The sequence below is a fragment of the Zingiber officinale genome, unplaced genomic scaffold, assembly GCF_018446385.1.
Source record: "Zingiber officinale cultivar Zhangliang unplaced genomic scaffold, Zo_v1.1 ctg96, whole genome shotgun sequence".
Taxonomy (NCBI): domain Eukaryota; kingdom Viridiplantae; phylum Streptophyta; class Magnoliopsida; order Zingiberales; family Zingiberaceae; genus Zingiber; species Zingiber officinale.
In genome coordinates, this window is record NW_024589988.1 from 44,261 (window position 1) to 52,879 (window position 8,619).

Genomic DNA, 8,619 nt, shown 5'->3' on the forward strand with positions numbered 1-8,619 from the left:
TAAATAGAATAAATTTTATTGAAAGAGACTCTTATTTCGATTCCCGAAAGATCTGACTTTGATGGTTTTTTTCCATTCTTGTTATCTGGTTGAAGATATCTTCCTGGGTTATTTAGCACTGTATATGTTTGCTTTATTGCTTGTATCAAGATATGAAGTGCACATATGCCTTTGATTCTTTTTATTGTTAGCTTGTTGGGATGCCACTTGTGAGATTAAAATTTGAGGTTATAATACTGCACTCCCCTTGCAATTTATTCTTAAGAAACAAGATACAAGTTGGACTTACTTTCCATGAGATTGGTTTTTTTGTTGTTTGCAGATTATTTTCACAAATGGCGGGAACCCTCATGCTCTCGGATAGAAGCCATTAACATTTCCCCGTCAGGTTTCCATTTTCTCTTTATTCTTTCTTAAAAACTACTTGTATCAAAGTGTTGATCATTCTTCTCTATTGCTTGACTTAAGGAACTCAGTGAGAAAAAATCATCTTCACAAGTCAAAAATTCCTTATACATGGAGCAATTTCTCCTTCTCTGTGCTCCCTGAGATAAAGAGACATTTTCCATTAGATTTCTCTTTTTAATGGTGTAATTTTTTACTTATACTATTCTCCAGGTGGTAGCATTGTGGCAAGCTCCATTTCTATTGGATGACACTAATGTCGGGCTTTTATTCCCAGCAGATGTCATTGCAAGAGCTAAACATTATCTTTCATTGAATTCGGGTGGTTTAGGTATTCACATATTCCTACAATTTTCAACTCGCAGTCTGCTTAAACCTTTTCCTTTTTGATGCAGTCTGTTTCTCAAGCTAAACTGCTTTGCAACTTGTTTCCTCTTGTTAACGGTGATCTGGAAAAGAAATGTATTCTGTACTTGTTTGTGCATTTGTAACCCAAGCAGTTTTTATGTTGGCCTTTTCATAACATTTGTGTCATATTCCAGTTTTTAGTTGTATCTTTATATGTAACAAACCCAAAACATCATCTGCAGGCCTTGTTATTTTTTTCATGTTGATGAGTAAATATTATTTTAGTCATTCTGATAAGAATCTCAACTTTCTTTCGAGCAATCAGGTGCATATAGTGATTCTCGAGGACTTCCTGGAATTAGGAAAGAATTTGCAGAGTTCATTGAAAAATCTATGCATGAGTTGGACTTTTTTATTTCTTCTTTTAACTCTTGACATTTTATATGGTCGATAAGTCATTTGCAAGGGATGTTCAATCGAACTATAAGATTATTAGAAGCAGGTATCGAGCCAGTGTAAGTCCATTTGCATGTCTAAATATCATTTTGTTTATCATTCAGCCACCATATTTTATTATCATCTTTTTTATGTCAAATATGTATTTGACGGTCAACCTCTAGAGCTGAAGAAACAAGAACTTGCCAAAAGGCTAATCTTTACAGTTTTGTCATTGTCCCCCTCCTTTTTTTTGTTGCAAGATAATGATAATCTTTAAGCTTATTTTATTCTTTAGATATTTAAAGAGGAAAGATGCAACTAACGATCTGAACACAACAATTGAGGTCATTGCTTGTGCATAACAAGTACCTTTATTGGGACTCTTTAGTGTGCTAGAATTTCTTTTGCTGTCTTGGTTACATTTGTTGTTTGCAGACTGGTGATTTGGAGGGAATTGAAAAGTACAACAAAAGGACTGTCAAGGTAATCTTTGATATTGCTATTTTATTGGAAATTACCATGAGGATCTTATTGATTATGATGCAATCAACATAAAGTTAGCATGCTAATTATCTGTTTTCTTCATATGTAACATAGAGTTTCTTTAAATATATTTTGAACTTTCAAATTACTTTCTTGAAGAATTTGATTCCAGTAGATGACTGTAGAGTTTTTTCACAAGTAACCAAGCCACATAATGAAGATTGTAAACGTCTCTTAAGACTAATGGGTGTGCCTACTATTGAGGTAAATTAGTCCACTTTCACTTATTGAATTCTTTATCCTTGCTACAAGAATTTGAACTAACAATGACACAATTTTACTTTCTCTTGCAAACATTTCCTAAAGTTGCATGCAATTGCTTAATATACAAGTATTGTATCTCTAGTTTTAGAAGCTAAACTCATCTTTCTGATCTAAAGGCACCCTGTGAAGCAGAAGCTCAATCCGCAGCTCTTTGCAAAAGTGACAAGGTAAAATGATGCAATGTAACACATTCTATTTTATTTTTTTTAACTTTAATATCCTAAACGTATTTGTTTGTTATCAATCTCTAGGTGTTTGCGGTTGCCTCAGAAAACATGGATACTTTAACTTTTGGGGTACCAAGGTGTCTCCATCATTTAATGGATCCTAGTTCCAAAAAAATCTCTGTGATGGAATTTGACGTTTCAAAGGTATATTTATTCTTCTTATTGTTAATTGAATTACTGTATTTATTCTCATCCTTATTTTTCAGGTTCTTGAAGAGCTAAGACTCACTATGGATCAGTTCATTGATTTGTGTATTCTCTCTGGATGTGATTATTGTGATAACATTAAAGGTAAACTTTCTTATGAGATATTGTACATTCAACAAGTTTAACATACAAGGCTAGTACTCTACTGCTTACTGTTTACGAAATTTGATAACTAATGTTCATTCAAATCTCTAGTATGATAATGCTTGTGTGGTTGAATATGGTGTCAGTGCTACAACTGTTCCATGTCTATGTTACTTGGACTTGATATAGTTCAACATGAGTATGATCGCAATCTCTGACATGGCTATTTTTACAAATTGTACATGTGTTCAATAGTATTAGTGATTGTTCACTCTTAGTGTCATTGTTTGAGTGTCATTATCCAAGTATCTATATCCAACGCAGATTTGGGCAGTTATGTCATGCTTTGGAAATTTTCATTTTTTTTTAAATGTTTGGTTGAAGGAAAAAAAACTCTATTTCTACATTTGATGTTCCATGAAATAAATTATACACATACCTTTGCCCAATACCTCATTCTAACATTTGATGTTACATGACGCTTATTTAGTTGTTTCTGCATTATGCAAGGATTGACGGTTAAATTATATTTTGTGAATACCAGAGTTCTTTTTCTTTCAGACACAACCTTGATATTCCTCTTCCAATGTGTTACTCATGAATGCAACTAATTGAGAGAGGATTTATTATTATTATTATTAGAACCATATTTCGATAAGGCTCCTTGAGTCACATGGAGTACATTAGTTGGAAGAGTTTCTCCATTTCTTCTAGCAGTAGCTAACAGTTCTGCAACATGTACAAATAGATACTCAAAGATTATGTTCAAGGGTATATCATAAGTTTGAGTCAATGTAAAACTTGAGGAAGTTGCAAAAAATCCTCTTTAAACCAGTCATTAGTTGAAAACGTAAGAGAAGGAGGAAAATTTGCAATTGTCTATTTTTTTTCCTAACTGGATAAAAGTAGTTTTTTAGTTGCTCTTATTCTTTGGTAGTCATATTTATAGTAATTTTGACTACAACCACCTCAAACATGCAACTTCGAGTATAAAATGGCATGTTTCCTTGTATTGCTTATTTTCCAAGAATTCATGTTGTCATGTAGACTATAATCTGGAATTATGGAATTTTATAAGTTTTGTTGAATTTTTCTTTTGCAGGTCGGGCAATTCGTGAGGCTTGAGTTTTTTTGATGCAAGAAGTGAGCTTTGTTAGCATGTAGCTTGCCTTGCTAATTTGTAAATTAAAAGCGTGCCATATGGAGAACAACAAATGGAAAACATGTGATTTAATGTATATGGAGAACAGTAATGGAAAACATGTGTATTTTGATGAGTAACAACTCATTTTGTATATTTTTGTATATGTGTAGCTACAAGATGAATTATATATGGATGTTTATTTTGGATTTAATGTAGTAAATATTTAGTTTTGTATTGGTGGTTTGCTTATAGTAAAATAAGATTGGTTGTTTGGTATTAATGAACATTAAAGACAACAGTTAAAAATGTTGTAAAAACTATGTAAATCACAATGATTTTTTTTTTGAAAAAAGTGATAAAAGACAACGGTTTTATCCGTTGTAAAATATATTAAAACTATTGTAAAAAAAAGCAAAATGAGTAAATATTATCTACCACAATAATTTATATCTGTTGTAAAAAGAGTCTACTACAACGGTTTATTTCTGTTGTTGAAATTAGCTACCACAACGGTTTTAAACCGTTGTCGTATCCTTCGTAGCTAAATTTTGAGCATATATACAACAACGGATAAAAACCGTTGTCAAATGTCTACAAAGACAACGAATTCAAAATCGTTGTCGTAGGGCAATACATTCTACAACACCCTCAGTTACAACGGTTTTTTGACCCTACGACAACGGATAATATCCGTTGTTGTTTGTAGTTTTTGTTATAGTGATCATATGCCTCTTGTGTTTGGTATTTCCATAAATAACTATACAAAGAAAACTAGTATGATGCGGAAAATAATTACTAGTTATACCTTTCTTTGTAAGCAAAATAACCTCTTGATCTTCTACCATATTCCTCTTCTAACCTCGGACGTTGTGTGGGCAACGATCTTCCGAGATGAGAACCACCCAAACCCTTCTTCTTCAATCAAGTTTCGGCCACCACATAAACTCCAAGAGATGTGAGGTTCGGCCACCACCACCAAGCTCCAAGGGATGCTAGAAACGAAGCCTTCTTTCTCTTCTTCTTCTCCTAGCTAGAACCGGCCACCATGGACTTCCCTTATGTAGATGCTGCCGGCCACAAAGGAGGAAGATAAAAGAGAAAGAAGAAGAGGAGACCCTAGGGCCGGCCACACCAAGGAGGAAAAGAGAAGAAGAAAAGAATAGAGTCGTCCACCATTAAGGTACCTCTACCCCCTCTTTTATAATCCTTGGTCTTGACAAATAAGGAAATTTTAATAAAAAACTTCCTTAATTCTTTTGCCATGAAAAAGAAAAAATTAATTAATTAAAATCAATTTTCTTTTTCCAAATTACTTGGCCGGCCACTTCCTCCCCAAAACAAGGAAAGTTTTAATTAAAACAAGAATTAAAACTTCCTAATTTGTTTCCGAAAATTTATAAAAATTTCTCCAATAATTTTTCCCTTCATGGTGATTTATAAAAAGGAAATTTTATAAATTAAAATATTTCTTTTAAACATGTGGATAATTTCCAAAAAGGAAAGTTATCTCTAAAAATTAAAATCTCTTTTCAATCTACAAATAAGGAAAGATATCAAATCTTTTCTTAATCTTTTGTAGAAACTAATAAAAGAGAATATTTAATTTTTAAAACTCTCTTTTAAATTATAATTATGGTTAAAAAGGAAAGTTTTCTCAAAATTAAAATCTCCTTTCAATCTACAAATAAGGAAAGATTTCAAATCTTTTCTTAATCTTTTGTAGAAAGCTATAAAAGGAAAAATTTAAATTTTAAACTCTCTTTTAAAACCATGATATCCACATAAGAAATAATTTTAATAAAAATCCTTTTTAATATTCTAGTGGCCGGCCACCTAAGCTTGGGACCCAAGCTTTGGCCGGCCACCAACTTGACTCATCCACTTGGTCTTGGCCGGCCCTAGCTTGAGTTCCAAGCTAGCTTGGCCGACCCCATTAGGATGGGTAAGAAGGTGGGTATGTGGTGGGTATAAATTTCTATATACAAGAGGCTACGATAGGGACCGAGAGGAGGAATTAGTTTTGGTCTCCCGATGAAATTAAGCTTCCCGTGTTCGCCCCGAACACACAACTTAATTTCATCAATAATAATTCATACCACCAAAGAATTATTATTGAACTACCGCACCAATCCCAAATTACATTTTGGGCTCCTTCTTATTATGAGTGTGTTAGTCTCCCTGTGTTTAAGATGTCGAATGTCCACTAATTAAGTAAGTTACTGACAACTCATTTAATTAATATCTTAGTCCAAGAGTAGTACCACTCAACCTTATCATCATGTCGGACTAAGTCCACCTGCAGGGTTTAACATGACAATCCTTATGAGCTCCTCTTGGGGACATTATCAACCTAGATCACTAGGACACAGTTTCCTGCTATAATCAACAACACACACTATAAGTGATATCATTTCCCAACTTATCAGGCTTATTGATTTATCGAACTAAATCTCACCCATTGATAAATTAAAGAAATAAATATCAAATATATGTGCTTGTTATTATATTAGGATTAAGAGCATACACTTCCATAATAACTGAGGTCTTTGTTCCTTTATAAAGTCAGTATAAAATAAACGACCTCTAATGGTCCTACTTAATACACTCTAAGTGTACTAGTGTAATTATATAGTTAAGATAAACTAATACCTAATTACACTACGACCTTCCAATGGTTTGTTCCTTTCCATCTTGGTCGTGAGCTATTGTTTATAATTTATAAGGTGTTGATAACATGATCCTCTGTGTGTGACACCACGCACCATGTTATCTACAATATAAATTAATTGAACAACTACATTTATCATAAATATAGACATTTGACCAATGTGATTCTTATTTCTAGATAAATGTTTATACCAAAAGTTAGGCTTTTAGTATATACTCTAACAGGTGTAAGCCCAAATGTGTAGCCTTGGTAACATCAGTCCAAGTGAGACTTGGCAAGGATGAAGTCCTAAAGCATGGCCCTTGGCGGTGTAAGTCCAAGTGTATAACCTTGGCAACGTAAGTCCAAGTGTGACTTGGCAAGGATGAAGTCCCGAAACATGGCTCTTGGTGGTGAAGTCCTGAAGGCACGACCTCTTGACAAAGGAAAACCTGACAACAAAGGGCAAGGCGAATGAAGCTCTTGAAGGTAAGACATGAAAGATAAGAAAGTATCCAAGGGACGCGAGGTTGATGGAAGATGCTTGAAGGCAAGGTCAAGGTTGTGCGTGTTGGTTGCTACTCGGAAAGCCTATAGGTTCCACTGTACAAAAATTTTGTACAAAGGTCTGAACCTTTTCCTAGCTACCATGTGTTCTTTTAAATTAAATTTTGGATCGCCTGCGGAACTTAACACGTTTGATCCAAAACTTAATATATTTGTTCTTTTAGGTTTTGACTTGGATCTCCTGCAGAACTTTACACGTTCGACCCAAGTCTCCTTAAGTTATTAATTCCATTAAATATTAATTTCCATAATTGGTTCCCAGTATTGACGTGGCGAGGCACATGGCCTTCTTGGATATGGGAGCAACCACCACCGACTAGACAAAACCTTTTATAGAAAGCTAATATTTAATTTCCTAAAATAACTTTAGGTTAACCAAAGAGAACAATCAAATCACAAGGAAAAGAAAAAACAAAAGAACACAACATCGAAAAATATATTCGAAATTCTAGAACGTAAGCCTCTTGTATTTGGTATTATTTCCATAAATAACTAGCATGATGCGGAAAGAAAAATTACTAGTTATACCTTGTAGAAAAACCTCTTGATCTTCTACCGTATTCCTCTTCTAACCTCGGACGTTGTGTGGGCAACGATCTACCGAGATAAGAAACCACCAACCACCTTCTTCTCCTCCAAGCAAGGTTCGGCCACAAAGGAAAAACTTCACCAAGGAGAAAAACCAAAATATTAACCAAGCTCCAAGAGATGCTAGCTTTCTCTCCTTCTTCTTCTTCTTCTCCAAGTAGTATCCGGCCACCACAAGAGCTCCAAGGAAGGGAGAGATGTTCGGCCACCACAAGAGGAAGAGAGGGAGAGGATGGCCGGCCACACCAAGGAACAAAAGAGGGAGAGAAATAATAGATGTTGTGTCTCATGAAGGCACCCTCACCCCTTCTTTTATATTCCTTGGCCTAGGCAAATTAGGAAATTTAATTACAATAAAATTTCCTCAATTTCCTTGACATGATTTAATTGAGAAAAATAAAATAAAATTTCCCAATTAAAACTACATTGGCCGGCCACATCATTGGAGAACAAATTAGACAAGTTTCAATTAATAATTAAAACTTCCTAATTTGTTTCCGGAAATTTTAAAATTAAAATTTCTCTTTAAAAATCTCTACATGGTTAATAAAAGAAATTTCTATAATTTTAATTTTATCAATATGTGAATAATTTTTAAAGAGAAAATAAAATATCTCACCAATCTACAAATAAGGAAAGAGATTTAATCTTTTGTAGATCTTTTATAAGAGAGATATTTTAATTTAAATTCTCTTTAATAAATTATTTCTTCCACATAATAAAAATTAAAATTAAAATTCCTTTTTAATTTAATTTGGCCGGCCCCCACTAGCTTGGGTTCAAGCTAGGGCCGGCCACCCAAATTCATACCTAGGCCGGCCCTAGCTTGTTCCCAAGCTAGCTTGGCCGGCCCCTATTGGGTGGGTATAAAAGGTGGGTATAGGTGGGTATAGAACTCTACAAATAAGAGGCTACGATAGGGACCGAGAGGAGGAATTGGTTTTGGTCTCCCGGTAAAATTAAGCATCCCGTGTTCGCCCCGAACACACAACTTAATTTTATCAATAATAATTCATTCCACTAGAGAACTATTATTGAACTACCGCACCAATCCCAAATTACATTTTTGGGCTCCTTATTATGAGCATGTTAGTCTCCCTGTGTTTAAGATATCGAATGCCCACTAATTAAGTGAGTTACTGACAACTCATTTAATT

At 34.2% G+C, this 8,619-nt stretch overlaps 2 long non-coding RNA genes across 2 annotated transcripts; both read left to right on the forward strand.

Annotated features, from left to right (window-relative positions):
* The first annotated feature begins 331 nt into the window (after positions 1 to 331).
* Positions 332 to 1,144, forward strand: LOC122037845. The gene is made up of 3 exons (XR_006127755.1): positions 332 to 388; positions 619 to 736; positions 1,079 to 1,144. It is a non-coding gene; the product is annotated as an uncharacterized LOC122037845 (long non-coding RNA).
* Positions 1,145 to 2,302: 1,158 nt separating this feature from the next.
* On the forward strand, positions 2,303 to 3,664 carry LOC122037847. The gene is made up of 3 exons (XR_006127756.1): positions 2,303 to 2,369; positions 2,432 to 2,516; positions 3,619 to 3,664. It is a non-coding gene; the product is annotated as an uncharacterized LOC122037847 (long non-coding RNA).
* Positions 3,665 to 8,619: the final 4,955 nt, after the last annotated feature.